We start from the raw sequence: 21,575 nt of genomic DNA on the forward strand, positions 1-21,575 counted from the left end.
GAAAATTCCCTTAGGACATGCCCCTCGAACTCAAGGGCCATGGACCCACCTCCAAATTGATTTCATAGGTCCACTGCCCCTAGTGGATGTTTTACATACATTCTAATGATTGTTGATCTGTTTTCCAGATGGGTTGAGGCATTTCCACTGAGAAACTGCACCGCAGATGCAACCGCCAAGATTATGTTGAATGAAGTTTTCCCAAGATGGGGTTTGCCCTTACAAATTGATTCAGATCAGGGTACACATTTTACTGGGAAGGTGATGAAAAATGTCATGAAATTGATGGGGGTGAGGCAACACTTTCACATTCCATTTAGGCCCCAATCTAGCGGATCTATTGAACGCACTAATCGTACGCTTAAAACTTCATTGAGAAAGAGATTGTTGGAGTGGGGAAAGGGTGGCATGCGGCTGTCCCAGCAATTTTGTTAAGCATGAGAGCCAGCCCTAACAAGACTACACAGCTCAGCCCTTTTGAGGTAATGACAGGTCGCTACATGCGGCTGCCCTGGGAATGCCCCCTTGCAACATGAGGGACCATCCGGCCTTTGAAAGACACTTTACAAAATTATCTGAAAGCTTTGGATGACAGTCTGCGAGACACACGGGTTAGTGTTAGCACACGACAAGCAGATCGAGATAATGTTGAGCAAAAAGACATGCCTGCTTTGCCTGAAATAGGTGACAATGTAATGTTACAGCGGGAGATAGTTTCCCTTAGGTCCGAAATTTGATGGGCCTTATCAGGTGGTATTGACCACTAACACCTCTGTTCTACTGGACAGGGGGTTTTGGGTACCGTATGGAGACATTGGTCACAGGTGAAACCACTTGAAAAGTGTAACAACTTGCTACCTCGGGATCATTAAATGTCTGTCGTGTATGTTAAAATTCTAGAATTCTAGAACAAATGTTTTATCATTACAGATGGCTGAATCCAACGACATACTGAAGCTGCTAATTCTTCAAGAAGAAGTGCGTAGTGAGAGACGACTGAAAGTGAAACGAGCTTTCATCCGATTGGTACTTCCGCTCTCGTTGGTATTTTTAATTCTGATCGCTTTATCATTTTTGATGTGGATTCAAATTTCAATTTGGACAGGGAGATTCCATGCGTTTTCAACTCATTGGGATTGCGAGGAGATCGATAACCGTCCATCATGGGTACAATACCCATGTCTAAATTCAACTGAGGGTCTAAATTTAATTCCGACCATGTACCAAAAGGTAAATGATCGTTGTTATCGTCTGGACGGAAATGAGACAGTGACCTATTGGCTTGGTCACTCCCCAAATTATCCCGATACTACCCTCATTATGCAAAAAGGTCGGTGGATGAGGAGTGGAGGCGTTGACCTGTTTGAAAGAGATTTCAGTTCAATGAGCTGGACCCTGACCACATAGCTCGTGAAAACATGAGTGCATGCTCTATACGAATGGATATGGTTAATCGATATTTGTTAAAATCTAGAAAAGGTGAGAGTAGAGCAGAACGAAGGAGGCGTCAGGTAGCAGATGTGAATGACTCCCACATGATTTTAGGTGGAAAAGCAGTGAAACTTCCGTTATACCCAAGTGCTCCTGATCCTCGCCACATCATGTCATACTATTTTCCCAAAGCTAAGAATGAACTTGGTTACAACAAAGTCGTTAAAGATGTAGCCCAAAGCTATATATACAGCAATATTGTGATTAGAGAAGAACCGGGGTCTGATGAGTATCAAACAGCAATAAATGATAAGGATTTGATGAGATGGGGAGTGTTAGTCCCAACTAAATGCCACATGATCCAATGGGACACTAATAGGGCTTACGGTGCAGTCTGTAATAGGTTAGGATGGATAGATAAAACTGACAAGGACAAGTTCGATCTGAATGGCAGTAAAAATGGTTTGCCTGCTATTAATGCTTTGTCCGTCTCTTGGCCCAGGTACACTAGATTCGATGACCCTTGGAAGGAGACTGCACATGTTGAGCATTGTTTAGGTAAAGAAATTCAACAGTGGTTTGTTAAGATGTTTCCTCCTGGAGATGCTGATAAATGTAGAGAAATTTCTGAGAAGCTCACCGGTGTGAAGATGATGGAGATAACCTGGGAGGTGTGTAATGCTTCTTTTGTTAAGTCAGGTTACACTTGGGCTAGTTTTTCTGATGTGTTGCACCAGTATGAGTTTGCTAGGAACCTTGCTAACAGAACTGTTTTCAACATGGATCACCTGCATGATTACCTTGAAGATAAATGTTATAATCCTACATCGATGGCTTATAACGTGACAGCATGGATGCATTTGCAAGTGTTTAAACTGAATATTGAAATGATGTACACTCGAGCAAAGACTAGTCTGGTACCTTTAAAGTATGAGGAGCTGTTGTGGGACAATTATAAATCATTTCAGGTGAGGATGTGGCCTCAGTTGTCCGATGTAGCTATTGGAGATGAGTGGTTTGACAGGGCAAAACAAAAGACTGTATGGTCTTTTAGCCAATCAGGAGTAAAATAATGGAATGTACATCCTTGCAAATGGTATAATTGATGTAAGATTTTGTGTAAGGTACGAGATGGCTTTCGATGTCCTCGTGAGACTTTGCCGCTGGCTCTACCAATTTCACTGCAGACTATACTTCGGTAAATTTTTGACTCTTTTATTTGTACTTCTCGACTCCTGGTTTTCTTTCTCCATATCTGGTCCGGGTGAAAACTGTTATACCCCGAACATATCAAAAACATAATTTGATGCCCAGATCTGTAAAATTAGTGAAGAACACGTAAAGAGAAAGTTCCCTCGTACAGTGTTGCTGCATGCCAGGCCCACGTACAGCAGACTTTTGTTCTGAATCTCTCCTCTGCTGAGCTCTAATTTGCAGGGTAGCCTCATGGAAATCCATGAGGAAAGAAGGTTAGCACTCTGGCCTCTGAATCCAGAGATACCAGTTAAAATCTCGGCGGGACCGTCTGTGACTTTGTGCCAAACGGTGCAATGGACCCAATCAGAGGGACTTTTCTAAAGCTGCGAGACTCCAAATCTACAGAAGTGAAAGTGTACCAACTCTGCTGGCCAGGTCTATCACTTTGAAATTGTGATGACCAGGTCTGAGATTAGAGAACAGTTCCTAAAAGGAAAACATTCGCATGGAGAATGCGGGCATCGATCCCGCTACCTCTCGCATGCTAAGCAAACACTCTACCATTTGAGCTAATTCCCCTCCTGGTAGGTGGGAAACGTGCCTTTCTTTAATTTTGTTTCTCCTCAGCTGTGCAGCCCAGAGGTACCAAACCACTCTTGTTTGTTTCCTTTTGGAGTGGGCCATGGGCCCTTCCAATGGTCAGAAAGACCATGTCCAAGGAGTCTTGCAAAGCAGTGATCCTAAATCATATATGAGTTTTGTGGTCAAGTAGGTCAGCCCCCATGAAGAATGTGACATGGTAAGTTTTTCCAAGGAAACTTCAGTACACATTCAATTTGCCTTAAGAGAAAGCAATAGATGCAGATAACTATGAGTGCTACATGAGAAATGGAACAAATGAAGCAAAATTGTCATTGGCAATGTTGTTAGGAGTTACTGGCGATAAGTGCTATTCCATTTTATGCTTGCCAAATTCTTTTGAGGATGTCTCTATTTCCCCATTAATGTAGATAAGAGCAGTACTTGTATGACTGAAAATAAGTGTATGTTGGCATGCCATGCTGAGCATCAGAACCTAATGAGGTTTGTGTAGACCTTTCTTAAGAGAGCAGACGTTGCAAGGTGGCTTGTGGGGCTAGAGTTATGATTTTGGATTTGGGTGCAAAAGTGTCTCGTGTTCAAATCCAAGAATAGCTTGCCCCAAGAATAGCTTGCCCTTAGATCTTCAAACTTGAAGACCATGGGGTGCAAAGTCTAAATGTCAGCATTACCACCAAGCAAGCATTTTCTGTGAAAATGGACAGTGACAATAACAAGACAAGGCTGGTTAGCTCAGTTGGTTAGAGCATGGTGCTAATAACGCCAACGGGCCAGGGTGTCTTTTGATCTGAATCTCTCTAGAAAAGTTAGGAGAGCATTAGACTTATAAAGCAAAGATCACCGCTTAGATACAGGCTGCCCATTGCCTGTTTCAAACTCCAAACCAAACAGCAATAATACTCGCAACTTCTTTTCACCGGAAAATTGAGGTTTGTGTAATGGTTAGCACATTGCATTTTGAATCCAACAAGCTGAGTTCAATCCTGGCGGAACCATCTTAGGCTCTTGTGGCCAAAAACAGAGTTTGGCTGTGGAAATCCCCATCAAGAGGCCTAAAATATGCCTTTCTCTTGCCAATGTCAACAAAACATGTTTTTTTGTCCAAACCCAGGAGAGAGCATACAATTAACGTCGGTTCCATGGTGTAATGGTTAGCACTCTGGACTCTGAATCCAGTGATCCGAGTTCAAATCTCGGTGGGACCTTTTTTGACTTTTGCACCGACGGTTCGGAGGACCCAATCAAAAGTACTTTTCAAAAGCAGTGATCCTCCAAATCTCCTGCTGCAATACTCTGCTTGCCAGGTCCATGAGCATTTCTCCATACACTTATATCAAAAATATCTACATATATTGCTCTTGTTGAACTCTAATCTGTCATGGATAGTATTTTTCTGATACAATTGAAAATTTGAAATTTTGTTAGGAGTTATTGGCGATAAATGCTATTCCATTTTATGCTTGCCAAAGTCTTTTGAGGATGTCTCTATTTCCCCATTAATGTAGATAAGAGCAAGAATAGCTTGTCCTTGCCCTTAAGTCAAGTCAAGTCAATTTTATTTGTATAAGCCTTTCACAACACACATCGTTTCAAAGCAGCTTTACAGAATATTAGCATTAACAGGCGATAAGAACTGTAATGTCTATAAAGTCAATTAATCATCATTGTGTAATTTAGATAAAATACAAATTTTAATAGTGTTTATAAATAATTAAATGATAATTGTATTAATAACCCCAGTGAGCAAGCTGTAGGCTGACTGTGGCAAGGAACACAAAACTCCATACGATGTAGATTAATGGAGAAAAATAACCTTGGGAGAAACCAGACTCACTGTGGGGGCCAGTTCCCTCTGGCTAACATTATGAATTTAATGTAAATATTAATTATGTATAGGTAAAATCATGGTTTAAATTTATTAAACTAAGTGATAAGGGTCATTGATTAAACATAGATTGTGTTTGAACTGTAAGATTAATGACCAAAGTCTTTGAAGTCCATCTTGATTCATTGCAGAAGTTCACATAGATGCAATTGTCCTTGTTAATTGGCTGATGAAGGCTTTTGTTGGCAATTGTTAGTCTAAGCATTTCATTTCAGGATTGTAGTCCATAAATAGACCGAGGTGATGCAGGTTGGAGTTGGCATAATTTCATCCTCTGAAGTCCGTCATAATAGATTGAAGTGATGTTTGGCTGGCACCGGCTGCATTTAGGCATCATCATTCTGCGACATGTAGCAGTGGAGTCCAACATGAAGCAGGAATGGTGCTGGATCCAGCCGGTTCTGGTGACCTCAGGATAGGAGTCCCGAGGTTGAGACAGGGAAACAAATAAAAAGATGTAAGTGTAGATGCCATTGAATTTATTGCAGAGTTAGAGATCATGCTCAATGTTTCTGGTTTCTGGTTCGGCAGACCCAACTAAAGCAGCCTAATTGTGGGATAAATTAGGTGTATGCCTGGCTAAATAGATGAGTCTTTAGTCTAGACTTAAACTGAGAGAGTGTGTCTGCATCTCGAACAGTGTTTGGGAGACTATTCCATAGTTTAGGAGCCAAATATGAAAAGGATCTTCCTCCTTTAGTGGATTTTGATATTCTAGGAACTATTAATAGGCCAGAATTTTGCGATCTTAATGAACGTGTTGGAATATAGCGTGGTAGAAGATCACTTAAGTACTCGTGGAGCTAGACCATTCAAAGCTTTGTACGTAGTTAACAGAATTTTAAAATCAATACGGAATTTAACAGGTAGCCAATGTAACGATGATAAAATGGGGCTAATATGATCATATTTCTTGGTTCTCGTCAGCACTCTGGCTGCTGCATTTTGAACCAATTGAAGTTTATTTATTGATCTTGCTGGACATCCTCCCAGTAATGCATTACAATAATCTAGTCTTGAGGTCATGAACGATGAATTAGTTTTTCGGCATCAGCAACCGAGAGCATATGCCTTAATTTAGCAATATTTCTTAGGTGGAAGAATGCTGTTCTACAAACATTTGTAATTTGATTTTCAAAGGACAGATTGGTATCAAATATAACACCTAAGTTCTTTGCTGTTGAAGATGATGTAACAGTACATCCATCTAGAGTCAAATTATATTTTAGTGGCTTATTTTTAGAGTGTTTTGGTCCAATAATTAGAACCTCTGTTTTGTCAGAATTGAGTAGAAGGAAATTTCTGGCCATCCAATCTTTTATTTCATTGATACACTCTGCTAATTTTGAGAATTGTGAAATCTCATCAGGTTTTGAAGAAATATAAAGTTGTGTATCGTCAGCATAGCAGTGGAAACTTATTCCACGATTCCTGATAATATCTCCCAGGGAAGCATATACATGGAGAAAAGCAGAGGCCCTAAAACTGATCCCTGTGGCACTCCATACTTTACTTTTGTTTGGTTTGACAATTCCTCATTTAAATAGACAAAGTGGTAGCGGTCTGCTAAATATGACCTAAACCATGCTAATGCCACTCCACAAATTCCAACATAATTCTCCAGCCTATTCAAGAGTATGTTGTGATCTATCGTGTCGAATGCAGCACTTAGATCTAAAAGCACTAGAAGAGAAATGCAGCCGCGATCAGATGATAAGAGCAAGTCATTTGTAACTCTGATAAGTGCAGTCTCTGTACTGTGATGAGGCCTAAATCCTGATTGAAATTCTTCATATATACTATTTCTCTGTAGAAATGAACATATTTGGGAGGATACTACCTTTTCTAGTATTTTTGACATAAACGGAGATTTGAAATCGGTCTATAATTAGCAAGTTCTCCAGGATCAGGTTGTGGCTTCTTAATTAGCGGTTTGATAATGGCTTCTTTTAAGATACCTCTTTTAAGAGCTTAGTTGGTATAGGATCTAACAAACAAGTTGTGGCTTTTGATGTTTCGATAAGTTTTGTTAGCTCTTCATGACCTATGATAGCGAAGGATTGAAGTTGCACATGAGGGAAATTATTCGACACTGTTTTCTGAGGTGCTATGACAGATAATTGCATAATTCCAATTTTATTTCTGATTATTTCAATTTTATCTGTAAAGAAATTCATGAAGTCATTACTCTTGAACTGAGACGTAATATCTGGTTCGGTTGAGGCTTTATTCCTAACCAATTTAGACACAGTACTTTTTATATCCCAGTTACCCAGTTTAGTATCCCAGTTACCTTAGATATTCAAACTTGAAGACCATGGGGTGCAAAGTCTTAATGTCAGCATTACCACCAAGCAAGCATTTTCTGTGAAAATGGGCAGTGACAAGAAAAAGACAAGGATGGTTAGAGCGTGGTGCTAATAAGGCAAAGGTCGCGGGTTCGATCCCCGTAGGGGCTAGGGTAACTATTGATCTGAATCTCACTTGATAAGTTAGGAGAGCATTAGACTGATAAACCAAATATCACTGCTTAGATACAGGCTGCCCATTGCCTGTTTCAAACTCCTTACCAAACAGCAATAATACTCACAACTTCCTTTCACCAGGAAATGCAGGTTTGTGCAATGGTTAGCACATTGCATTTTGAATCCAACAAGCTGAGTTCAATCCTGGCGGAACCATCTTAGGCTCTTGTGGCCAAAAACAGAGTTTGGCTGTGGAAATCCCCATCAAGAGGCCTAAAATATGCCTTTCTCTTGCCAATGTCAACAAAACATGTTTTTTGTCCAAACCCAGGAGAGAGCATACAATTAATGTCGGTTCCATGGTGTAATGGTTAGCACTCTGGACTCTGAATCCAGTGATCCGAGTTCAAATCTCGGTGGGACCTTCTTTGACTTTTGCACCAACGGTTCGGAGGACCCAATCAAAAGTACTTTTCAAAAGCAGTGATCCTCCAAATCTCCTGCTGCAATACTCTGCTTGCCAGGTCCATGAGCATTTCTCCATAAACTTATATCAAAAATATCTACATATATTGCTCTTGTTGAACTCTAATCTGTCATGGATAGTATTTTCTGATACAATTGAAAATTTGGAATGCAGCACTTCTTGTATTACCATGAGGGTAGCCTCATGGAAATCCATGAGGAAAGAAGGTTAGCACTCTGTCCTCTGAATCCAGAGATACCAGTTAAAATCTCGGCGGGACCGTCTGTGACTTTGTGCCAAACGGTGCAATGGACCCAATCAGAGGGACTTTTCTAAAGCTGCGAGACTCCAAATCTACAGAAGTGAAAGTGTACCAACTCTGCTGGCCAGGTCTATCACTTTGAAATTGTGATGACCAGGTCTGAGATTAGAGAACAGTTCCTAAAAGGAAAACATCCTCATGGAGAATGCGGGCATCGATACCGCTACCTCTCACATGCTAAGCGAGCGCTCTACCATTTGAGCTAATTCCCCTCCTGGTAGGTGGGCAATGTGCCTTTCTTTAATTTTTGTTGCTCCTCAGCTGTGCAGCCCAGAGGTACCAAACCATTCTTGTTTGTTTCCTTTTGGAGTGGGCCATGGGCCCTTCCAATGGTCAGAAAGACCATGTCCAATGAGTCTTGCAAGGCAGTGATCCTAAATCATATGTGAGTTTTGTGGTCAAGTAGGTCAGCCCCCATGATAATGTGACATGGTAAGTTTTTCCAAGGAAACTTCAGTACACATTCAATTTGCCCTAAGAGAAAGCAATAGATGCAGATAACTATGAGCGCTACATGAGGAATGGAACAAATGAAGCAAATTGTCATTGGCAATTTTGTTAGGAGTTATTGGCGATAAATGCTATTCCATTTTATGCTTGCCAAATTCTTTTGAGGATGTCTCTATTTCCCCATTAATGTAGATAAGAGCAGTACTTGTATGACTGAAAATAAGTGTACGTTGGCATGCCATGCTGAGCATCAGAACCTAATGAGGTTTGTGTAGACCTTTCTTAAGAGAGCAGACATTGCAAGGTGGCTTGTGGGGCTAGATTTATGAATTTGGATTTGGGTGCAAAAGTGTCTCGTGTTCAAATCCAAGAATAGCTTGCCCCAAGAATAGCTTGCCCTTAGATCTTCAAACTTGAAGACCATTGGGTGCAAAGTCTTAATGTCAGCATTACAACCAAGCAAGCATTTTCTGTGAAAATGGGCAGTGACAAAAACAAGACAAGACCGGTTAGCTCAGTTGGTTAGAGCGTGGTGCTAATAACGCCAAGGTTGTGGGTTTGATCCCTGTATGGGCCAGGGTGTCTTTTGATCTGAATCTCTCTAGAAAAGTTAGGAGTGCATTAGACTGATAAAGCAAAGATCACCGCTTAGATACAGGCTGCCCATTGCCTGTTTTAAACTCCAAACCAAACAGCAATAAAAGTTTTTCCAAGGAAACTTCAGTACACATTCAATTTGCCCTAAGAGAAAGCAATAGATGCAGATAACTATGAGCGTTACATGAGAAATGGAACAAATGAAGCAAAATTGTCATTGGCAATTTTGTTAGGAGTTATTGGCGATAAATGCTATTCCATTTTATGCTTGCCAAAGTCTTTTGAGGATGTCTCTATTTCCCCATTAATGTAGATAAGAGCAGTACTTGTATGACTGAAAATAAGTGTACGTTGGCATGCCATGCTGAGCATCAGAACCTAATGAGGTTTGTTTATACCTTTCTTAAGAGAGCAGACATTGCAAGGTGGCTTGTCAAATCAATCAAATCAAATCAAATCAAATCACTTTATTGTCACACTACCATGTACACAAGTGCAACAGTAGGTCAAATTCTTGTGTGCAGGTCCGAGCAACATAGCAGTCATGACAGTGACGAGACATATACCAATTACAGTAAACAACATACTTACACAACACAATAATTATATACAATGTACAGTAAACAATACACACAATATAGAATACACAATACAATAAGTAAAGAGTATACATATATATATATATAGTGCTATATATATAAGTAGTTGTATTGAGGAGAATGTTTACAGTCCAGTGTGAGATTATAGGTTAATAAAGTGCAGTGCAAATTATTGATCGTGGGAGATCAATTGTTCAACAGTCTGACTGCTTGGGGGAAGAAGCTGTAATGTAGTCGGCTGGTGCAGGTCCTGATGCTACGATACCGCCTTCCTGATGGTAGCAGTGAGAACAGACCATGACTCAGGTGGCTGGAGTCTCTGATGATCCTCCGAGCTTTTTTCACACACCGCCTGGTATATATGTCCTGGAGGGAGGGAAGCTCACCTCCGATGATGTTTCTGGCAGTTCGCACCACCCTTTGCAGGGCTTTGCAGTTGTGGGCGGTGCTATTGCTGTACCAGGCGGTGATGAAGCCAGTCAGGATGCTCTCTACGGTACTAGTGTAGAACCGTGTGAGGATGTGTTGGTTCATTCCAAACTTCCTCAGCCGTCTCAGGAAGAAGAGGCGCTGGTGAGCCTTCTTCACAACGGCCTCAGTGTGGACAGACCATGTGAGTTCCTCAGTAATGTGGACACCGAGGAACTTGAAACTGCTGACTCTCTCTACCGGTGCTCCATTAATGGTGATGGAGCTGTGTTCTCCGTCTTTCTTCCTGAAGTCCACCACAAGCTCCTTGGTTTTACTGACGTTGAGGGAGAGGTTGTGCTCCTGACACCAGCGTGTCAGAGTGTGCACCTCCTCTCTGTAGGCTCTTTCATCATTGTCAGTGATCAGACCTACCACCGTCGTATCGTCAGCAAACTTAATGATGGCATTGGAGCTATGTGTTGCCACACAGTCATGTGTGTATAGTGAATACAGGAGTGGGCTGAGAACACAGCCCTGCGGGGCTCCAGTGTTGAGGGTCAGTGATGAGGAGGTGTTGCTGCCCATTCTAACCACCTGACGTCTGCCTGACAGGAAATCCAGGATCCAGCTGCACAGCGAGCTGTTTAATCCGAGAGCCCGGAGTTTCTCATCAAGCTTGGAGGGCACTATGGTGTTGAATGCTGAGCTGTAGTCTACAAACAGCATTCTCAAATATGTGTTCCTTTTTTCCAGATGGGAGAGAGCAGTGTGTATTGTAGATGCAATGGCATCATCAGTGGAGCAGTTGTTGCGGTAGGCAAACTGCAATGGGTCCAAAGAGGTGGGCAGAACAGAGCAGATGTAATCTCTGATTAACCTCTCAAAGCATTTGCTGATGATGGGGGTCAGAGCAACAGGACGCCAGTCATTTAAGCAAGTGATTGTGGCTTGCTTCGGTACAGGCACAATGGTTGATGTTTTGAAGCATGTGGGGACTACAGACAGGGAGAGGGACAGATTGAAAATGTCCGTAAAAACATCTGCCAGTTGATTCGCGCACGCTCTGATGACGCGGCCCGGAATGCCGTCTGGACCCGCGGCTTTACGGATGTTCACCCGTCGGAAGGATCGGGTTACATCCACAACAGAGACGGAGAGTGAACCAACCTCTGAAGCGTCAGCCGCGAATACTCTCTCCGCGAGGGCGATGTTATTGTCCTCAAAACGAGCATAAAATGTATTAAGTTCGTCCGGGAGAGATGCAGCGGTGTTCACGGCGGAGTCTTTATTCCGTTTGTAGTCCGTGATGATGTTAATTCCCTGCCACATACTTCTGGAGTCAGTGAGGTTGAACTGACCTTCAAGTTTGTGCCTGTACTGGCGTTTGGCTTCACTGATAGAGTTACGGAGGGCATAACTGGCTTGTTTACGCTCCTCCGTGTTAGAAGACTTCAAAGCGGAGGTCCGCGCATTGAGTGCCGCGCGAACATCGCCGTTAACCCATGGTTTCTGGTTGGGGTATATCCGTATTGTTTTGGTCGGAACAACATCCTCTACGCACTTCCTGATGAAACACGTTACGCTGTCAGCGTAAACCTCGATGTCGTCATCAGAGGCGGACCGGAACATCTCCCAGTCCGCGTGATCAAAACAGTCTTGTAGCGCAGAGTCTGACTGGTCCGACCAGCACTGGATCGTTCTGAGGGTGGGTGCTTCCTGTTTCAGTTTCTGCCTGTAAGCGGGCAAAAGCAGAATGGAAGAGTGGTCCGATTTGCCAAATGGGGGGCGGGGGAGGGATTTGTAGCCATACCGGAAAGGAGAGAAACAATGATCTAAAACCCGGTCCCCTCGTGTGTTGAAGTTTATGGTGTTGATGGTATTTTGGAGCGATTGTTTTGAAGTTGGCTTTGTTAAAGTCCCGGCAACAATGAACGCAGCCTCAGGGTGCGCGGTTTCCTGCTCACTTATACACCCATACAGTTCCCTGAGTGCCCGGTCTGTGTCGGCTTGTGGGGGGATGTACACAGCTGTGATGATGACCGCTGTGAATTCCCTCGGTAGCCAGAATGGTCGACACAGAAGCATGAGATATTCCAGATCAGGAGAGCAGAAAGACTTGATGAAATGTACGTTCCTCTGATCACACCATGATTTGTTGATCATAAAACATACACCACCACCTCTGCTTTTGCCAGAGAGGTCTTTCGCTCTGTCCGCTCGGTGCACGGAGAAGCCCGTGATTTCGATGGCCCAGTCTGGAATCTCCGTAGACATCCAGGTTTCTGTAAGGCAGATAACACAGCAATCTCTCGTCTCTCGTTGGAAAGAGATCCGCGCTCTCAGCTCACAGAGCTTGTTGTCCAGAGACTGAACATTTGCCAGTAGTATACTGGGTAGCGGGGTCGATTTGCACGACGTCTTACTCTGATGAGAACGCCGGCTCTTTTTCCTGTTTTCCTTCTGCGTTTCCGCGGCCGAGCAGCCCAGACAAAGGGCTCCGCCGGCGTGTTTGTAAACAGCGGGTCGGCGTTGAGGAATTTAAAGTCCGGTTTTCGATGTGTAATTGTAGAACCAATGTCCAAAAGCGTTAGTCTGTCGTAAACAATAAGGCAGACAACATCCAAGACAAAAAAACAAAGAACTGTAAACAAAACAAACAATAAACCGCAGTGTTGTATCGGAGCTCGCAACGCAGCAGCCATACTCGGCGCCATCTTGAGTCCAATCTTGTGGGGCTAGAGTTATGATTTTGGATTTGGGTGCAAAAGTGTCTCGTGTTCAAATCCAAGAATAGCTTGCCCCAAGAATAGCTTGCCCTTAGATCTTCAAACTTGAAGACCATTGGGTGCAAAGTCTTAATGTCAGCATTACAACCAAGCAAGCATTTTCTGTGAAAATGGGCAGTGACAAAAGCATGAAAAGGCCGGTTAGCTCAGTTGGTTAGAGCGTGGTGCTAATAACGCCAAGGTCGCGGGTTCGATCCCCGTACGGGCCAGGATGACTTTTGATCTGAATCTCACTAGAAAAGTTAGGAGAGCATTAGACTGATAAACCAAAGATAACCACTTAGATACAGGCTGCCCATTGCCTGTTTCAAACTCCTTACCAAAAAGCAATAATACTCACAACTTCTCTTCACCAGGAAATGCAGGATTGTGTAATGGTTAGCATGTTGAATTTTGAATCCAACAAGCTGAGTTCAATCCTGGCGATGGATCCTGGCAGAACCACCTTAGGGTCTTGTGGCCAAAAACAGAGTTTGGCTGTTGAAATCCCCATCAGGAGGCCTAAAATATGCCTTTCTCTTGCCAATTTCAACAAAAAATGTTTTTTGTCCAAACCCAGGAGAGAGCATGCAATTAACAGCAGTTCAATGGTGTAATGGTTAGCACTCTGGACTCTGAATCCATTGTTGTAGTTTTTCATGCCAATTTTGTGAAAAATCACTCAGCATCTTTGGGGTTTTGATTTCAGAAGAATAGACTTTATTATCACACAATAAAGCCGAGTTGCCTACGGTGAAACCACAGTACCAACAACAACTGAAGCATCTCTGGTTTGGTTTTACTTAAATACATCTCCTCAGACAAGGTGGGGCTTACATGTATTATCTATCATGCTCTTCATTGACTCTGGTCTTGACCATATTAAGAAGTAACAGAATGTCCTTTGGATGAGATCAATTCTCCCCCCTAAGTAATGCTATTTATGTTTCTGCACACACAGTCAAATAGTCAAACCTATGTGAGCACATATTCATCACGTCACAGGCCTTTACATACAGTAAACTGCATGTTTGCCCCTCAGACATAACTGTGGTATAAATCAACAATGTTTTCATCAATTACTCCTGATTAACTTGATAAAAAATATACTACATATTCCCTCCTCTGTGACTTTCTATAGTCACAAATTAACATATTTAAGCATGTACGTGCTCCTGGTTTGGTCTTGTTTTTGGTTGTCACAGTTATGTAGATTGCATTAAACAAAATATTCATCCTAATTTTAAGAGTTCTTGCTTGTAGTGTAGATGTCTTCAACCCAGATGCTTTGCGTATCGTAGAGGATCACCCTTTGGGGAGAGGTTAACCAGCACTTACACCCAGGGCGTGGTTCTTCATATCTTCTTATATATTCATTGAAGGAATCAATTTCCTCCCAAGTTGGTCTTTCTGTCCATTCAGGGTGGTTGCCATTGCATTGGGCCATTCACATCAATCAAAGTCATCTGCTTTACTGTTGCTTGAATCCAAAATTATTTTACCAATGATCACACACAACAGAATCTTATTCCTTCCACAATGTTATTATCCAGATATTATATTAATTTTAGTTAATTGTGCACCCCATTTCTTTTGGCAATCAGGTCATGTTAATTTTTAGTCACCACCATATATTCTTTTCCATTCTTCATTATTATTAAAATGTACATGAGTTCAATAACAGCATAAACAAAAAAATAATTTTCCAATCGTAATTCTTCATCATGCAAACAGTCCCAGGTTTGCTTAATACTTCTTTAAAAATGTAGGCACTTCTTTGTATGTAATGGTTCTCAAAGCTTTACCTCCAAAATCAATCTATAATTGGTCTTCTACATGGGGTGTGATCCCCTGATAACACAGTGATAGAATGCCTGTTATTCATCACTGTGATAAAATATTTTAATAAAGCGGTTATTAAGACACAGTCGGGTTGAGTGGAACTCACAGCTTCTAGCAGGTTTCTTCTAGACCTCCCTTTTGATACTTCTTTCCTAAAAGCATCCATCCACTTCCTTAAACCCAGTTCACCCTTCTTGGGCATCTTTCCAGGGCGGTGGCGCCCTGTCTTAGGCAGCTCTCATTTTGCAATTGGAGAGTCTTTACCCGTCATTGGGTCATCACCTCTTGCCACTGGAGAGTTTTACCCATCATTGGGTTATCATCTCTTGTCTCTGGTCTCGGTACCGCTCAGTCTTATTATCCAATCTTTAATAATCTGGTATCAGCAAACAGACATTTTCCCTTGTTTCAGGGAGCATCACCTGAGAACCATCACAGCCAATGGAGCCATCTACAACTGCTCAAACATTGAGACAGTCCAAAACATGGTTAAATTCACAAAGCATTATTCAAAGTTCAACAATCTATTGACATTGTCCAAATGAAAAGTAAAATGCTACAATTAAACTCATTTACAGTTCACTAATTTCCATTCAAGTTTTTATGTTTTTTCCTTTAGCAAAGGTCACAAAAGACCTTGTCTCTTGGTGAGGACTAACCATCAGAACAAATCAAAATACAGGATCGCCTCTGTCAAGCTTCTAAGATGCTTAATTTAAATCATCACTTTAATTTAATAATTTTTAGGCAGTTTTAGAACCTACATTTATTTTCCAGAAGTACATTCAACCAAATCTCTTATCGTTAGTATGAACACTTCACTTCAAATTGCCCTCTGAAAATAACAACTCTTTAATCATGATGAGGAAAGCTGTTTGAACCTTTCCTTCATATTACTGTACCTAACATTATTGTCAAATCACATCATTTTCCATATAAAAGAAAATAAAATCAAAAGAAAATAAAACAATTTAGTGATGTGGTTTTAGCCCACTTAAAAACTTAAACTGAGAGCGAGAGGGAAAGAATTTGAGGGAGAGATTGCACTCCTTCACACTGTTGTTACAGTTATTCCCTTTTCTTTCTTAGAAAATCACAATAACACATTTATGTAATTCTACAACAGAGAATAGTGATAAATGTAATTTAATAAAATGATATAATCAAATATATTTTATTATATTATCTGCTTTCAACCTTTGCCATTGTAAACCATCTTCAAGAAAACTTCTAGAATTTCTACTTCTCTTATCCCTTCCCTCCTCGCGCAATAAAATTAATGCGCATTTGTATTCAGACCATTGAGAAATTTAAGTTTTCGTTTTAAACTCTCTTATGTTTACTTTCTCTCTTTTCTTACTCTTTCTCAGGAGAAGGAACTTTCATTATGTCAAATAAACCAACATAAATTACCTTTTTAAATTAACAGAAAATAAATGAAAGATTCTAAACAAAATAAAATAGTAAAGTGGCACAATGGAAGTTCAGACAAATATCTTGTGTTTTGCAATAATTGATCAGTGACATACATTATGTCCTTTGAATTTCTTACAAGTCTCATTTTTATATCCTAATGTTATTATCCTTTAATAATATGATTTTTCAGTTATTATCGTCTTATGCTTATCAGCATTTCATGATCAATTAGTCAGTTAAATAGCAGAGACAGATGTCACTGTGCATAAACTGTATACCTTTAAAACAGTGTTTTCATGGATTTAACTTAAAATAAAAAATAGCTTACTAGAAATAGACACTTAATTAACTCCTTGCAGTACTGATTAAGCTTTTTCTTTAAAGTGAGGGTAGTCTTTGGAAAATTTAGGGGAGTAAACAATCCAATATGTTACTCTTACTTTGCCATTTAGTTTTAATGTTTAACCTTCACATTAACAAATTCGCAATTAGATGCTGGATTTAAATTTAGACCCTCAGAACAATTTAGACATGGATATTGCACCCATGGATGGCTGTTGGAGAATCAAACGTCCAATTAGTCATATATGACTGAAATCAACTTATGAAGAGAAATTTGATTCCACAATTGAAATGTCAATTCAGTAATGTTTACCAGCATTCATGATAGTAGAAGGGCCAATCATATAACCGCCCACATACTGTATTTCTTAGTCTTTGTCCTTTTCTCCGGACTGTCTCCTGTAACATAAGCTTCTTCAATAAATCATCTGGCTCAGCAATCTGCAATGGTGAGAGACTGGTTCCAGAATGAGTTATTGAAATGACTTATACAATGCGGACAACAGAAAGATTAATACATAGTTAGCATCAATTTCACACAGAATGGACACATGAACATCAAATTATTTATGATATTCAATTTAATCTTAATGTTGCTCTATGGGTTTCACCTAATACCAATCTCTAATTTTTCCTTAGCATTATCAATATTTTTTCAATCAAATATACCACATATTGTGACTTATTTCAATTCTATCTGTCATGACTGGTCATAGAACAAACCCAAGAAAAACTTCTCTGAGTAAATTTGAAACGTAGAGAACATGCAATGATTTAAATTATTCTTAAATTTATTTTCTTTAATTCTAGTCTCAGTGACAACTTTCAGTGTACCCATGATCAACCAATGCCTACACTGTATATATAAAACAAGAAATAAAAGAAAAATATCTAATCTCAAAAGCTATCTCTGTTTTCTAAGTTTGGGGGCCCCTGTGTTTGACTAGAGACATCATGAGAGACACCATGAGAGACACCGGGTTTAACCACTCCTGCTCTCTCTCCTTACAGAGCGCAGGATCTGTTTCTATTAAGAGCATTCTCAGGTCTCACTCAATCTCTCCAGTCAGACTTTTTCTAGCAAAAATAATAAACACTATCTGTCTTATTTTTGTTGGTTGATCAAGTTTACACCAATAAAGTTGCACAAACATATACATTGTTCTCCAGACATATTTAAACACATGAAAAATAAAACGTATAATCCTGGTTAAATGTATATATAAAGACATTATAGTTTAATTTAATATTGTTAAAAATGTTATTCTTTCATATTGGACTAGACAGAACATAAAACAGACACATGAATGTGAAATTTTCACATTTAAGATTTACTTTTCATATTCCAGTTTCACAATCCTTCTTTTTAATTTCCCTTTCCCATTTTCTGTGGCTTTGATAACTACTGGTCTTATTACAAGAAATACTATCCACATTCTATCTAAAGTATGTGGAGCTGACCTTTGGGAGCTGACCTTTGGGGTCACATAGGGAGGTATTTTTAAAAAGGGTCCTGTCATTTTTACCCTCCTCTGCATGCCTCAGCTTTTCTGGCCTGCCTCATATTTCTCAGTGAATTTTAAACTTTCTGGATATATCTCTTACTACTTTATATTTTTCCTGTTTTTAGTTTTTACTCTTATCTTTTTATTTATTTTTTACATTTTAATCTAAATGTCTTTCTAAATCATTTTCCTTATCTTCTTCTAATATATGAATTATTATACTCCATACATGAATACATTTCCTATATGTTTGTCAATTTACTTTTTAGGATCAGTTTTCATCTAGATTTTAGTTTTTATTTCTCCACTTGTTCCTTCTTCATTTTTACTTGGCATATAAAAATGAAAATTTATTTTAGCACCCTTAATTTAGATAAATCAATACATCTAGAGAATAAATTAATCTTTTATTTTTTAAATGTATTTCCTTCTACACTAATCTTCAACAGCAATATTTTGAAACAATTTTCCCAATTTCTTTCACCTTTACTTTTTAATACACAAAGTTCATTCACGTCACTTTATTATTTATTTATTTATTTTGCTTTCTCATTTCTTTGAGATTTTACACAGTGGATTTCTAGATTTTAGTATTTCCACTGGAGTTTTACCTTATGTGATATAACAACACTTATCTTAACTACACCTTTGTTTAAATTTCAATTACTTAGTTGACTTCAGTTTAATACACTGGACTCAAAGCTTTAATTCTTATTTTCATTATTTATTATTTTATTTTTTCCTTTGCCTTTTTTTTTATTTTTCAAACTGATTTTAATTACTTTACAGTTGTTTAATTTTTTATTTCAATTTCAATTTGTTATTGTTACTTGTCCCTGTGCTTTAAAGGTTAAACTTTAAGCACAGATATCTCTTTTGACTTCACAAATTCTCTATATGAAGTTCACTTGTCTTCTGTGACTGACTAGTTCAGAGGTCTGGCATATTTTTCAGCTGCTAGTCTAAAAAAAACCTCAGAAGCTAAGAGTTAACTTTCTGTCTATGCAGCAAAGCTAAGTCTCTCTATCTTGTTCACACACCCAACAATATCTCTTGAATGTATAGATTCTCTGTATGAAGTCAAATACATTTCTATGCTACAGTCTAGTTTAGGAGTTATGTTCTAGCCCATTTCAATTAACAGCTGCTAGACTAAGAACAGCCAAGACTAAATGTTTTCCAGCCAGTTGTGAGTTAACTTTTTGATTTCTTTTTTTTCCTAATTTCGTTTTACATCTATATTATCTCACTGTTTTTATTCATTTTCTTGTTGTTTGTTTATACTCTATTAAATGTATCTTTCTATCTATATATCTTTATCATTGGTTTTATCTCCACTTTACAACCAGACTATCTATTAGGTGCCTTTTCTGCCTGCAATTATCAGCTCTTTTCTGCCTCCATATAGTGATGGAATGTTGAAATATACACCTTACCATTTATGCAGCACAGGCTGATATTTTGGAACATTTTTAGTTTTCTATATGTTATCAACGGAAATTTCCTTCCACAGTTTATGAGACAGCTTTCATTTCCAACATTCATTCAACATATAACTGATACACTTTCTTTATTGAACAACTTTACTTCATCCGCCTTTGTCTCTTATTTATTTATTGGGCTCATATTACATCCACACAGTGTTCCTTTTATGGTCATTGACTATCACACATTCCGATTCCTCTACCGGACTTATATTTTTATTCAGTCATACTCTCTCGTATTAGTTCACTCTGAACACTCTTGAACCACAATTATTCTTACACGCACATACATTTTACACTTATTACAGACATAAGGCCTTTATAAACACCGAGCTGCAAAAAACTAAATTGCGCAATTATTAGTCCTATTCTCTTTGCTTATTTATATTTATTAATTAATTCCTACAGAGCGGTATCCGCAAAGTAAATAAATAAATATTTCTTTGCCTATGCAGTCTTCTAATTATTATCCTGTAGCTTCGTAGGCTACTATAAATTTCCTACAGAGCGGTATCCGCAAAGTAAATAAATAAATATTTCTTTGCCTATGCAGTCCTCAAATTATTATCCTGTAGCTTCGTAGGCTACTATAAATTTCCTACAGAGCGGTATCCGCAAAGTAAATAAATAAATATTTCTTTGCCTATGCAGTCCTCAAATTATTATCCTGTAGCTTCTCCTTAATTATACTATTATTACTTCTTAAACTTTATCCGCCATTATTTACTACTATTGCACCTATACCCTTACAGGTAAATAAAAACAGATCATTGCATGCAATTATGTCTTCTGGAATCAAAACCCTTTATTCTGTTTGTCCTTTTTGGTTTAGAAGAGCTTTCTGAGCGTTCTTACCACCACAGGCAAACTGGCAAGTAACACAAACGTTTATAAGCAAAATATGCTTACCTCTTAATGGTGGCCACCGTGTTTGTGTTTGCTTTCCCAGCCAGCCCGCGATGTAACGACTCTGCTCTCTTCTGTCCCTGTTCGGGCGCCAATTGTTGTAGTTTTTCATGCCAATTTTGTGAAAAATCACTCAGCATCTTTGGGGTTTTGATTTCAGAAGAATAGACTTTATTATCACACAATAAAGCCGAGTTGCCTACGGTGAAACCACAGTACCAACAACAACTGAAGCATCTCTGGTTTGGTTTTACTTAAATACATCTCCTCAAACAAGGTGGGGCTTACATGTATTATCTATCATGCTCTTCATTGACTCTGGTCTTGACCATATTAAGAAGTAACAGAATGTCCTTTGGATGAGATCAATTCTCCCCCCTAAGTAATGCTATTTATGTTTCTGCACACACAGTCAAATAGTCAAACCTATGTGAGCACATATTCATCACGTCACAGGCCTTTACATACAGTAAACTGCATGTTTGCCCCTCAGACATAACTGTGGTATAAATCAACAATGTTTTCATCAATTACTCCTGATTAACTTGATAAAAAATATACTACACCAGTGATTTGAGTTCAAATCTCGGTGGGACCTTCTTTGACTTTTGCACCGACGGTTCAGAGGACCCAATCAAAAGTACTTTTCAAAAGCAGTGATCCTCCAAATCTCCTGCTGCAATACTCTGCTTGCCAGGTCCATGAGCATTTCTCCATACACTTATATCAAAAATATCTACATATATTGCTCTTGTTGAACTCTAATCTGTCATGGATAGTATTTTTCTGATACAATTGAAAATTTGGAACGCAGCACTTCTTGTATTTCCATGAGGGTAGCCTCATGGAAATACATGAGGAAAGAAGGTTAGCACTCTGTCCTCTGAATCCA

At 39.4% G+C, this 21,575-nt stretch overlaps 1 protein-coding gene and 3 non-coding genes across 4 annotated transcripts in view; all 4 read left to right on the forward strand.

Moving 5' to 3' along the window:
- Nucleotides 1-21,575, forward strand: part of LOC127661496 (uncharacterized) — a 156,467-nt gene that overhangs the window by 14,374 nt on the left and 120,518 nt on the right. The gene's annotated exons all lie outside the window — the stretch shown is intronic.
- On the forward strand, nucleotides 4,362-4,433 carry trnaq-cug (transfer RNA glutamine (anticodon CUG)). The gene has a single exon. It is a non-coding gene; the product is annotated as a tRNA-Gln (tRNA).
- trnaq-cug (transfer RNA glutamine (anticodon CUG)) lies at nucleotides 7,932-8,003 on the forward strand. The gene has a single exon. It is a non-coding gene; the product is annotated as a tRNA-Gln (tRNA).
- On the forward strand, nucleotides 13,345-13,418 carry trnai-aau (transfer RNA isoleucine (anticodon AAU)). Its single transcript has one exon. It is a non-coding gene; the product is annotated as a tRNA-Ile (tRNA).

This window comes from Xyrauchen texanus, chromosome 21 (genome assembly GCF_025860055.1).
Source record: "Xyrauchen texanus isolate HMW12.3.18 chromosome 21, RBS_HiC_50CHRs, whole genome shotgun sequence".
In the NCBI taxonomy this organism is placed as follows: domain Eukaryota; kingdom Metazoa; phylum Chordata; class Actinopteri; order Cypriniformes; family Catostomidae; genus Xyrauchen; species Xyrauchen texanus.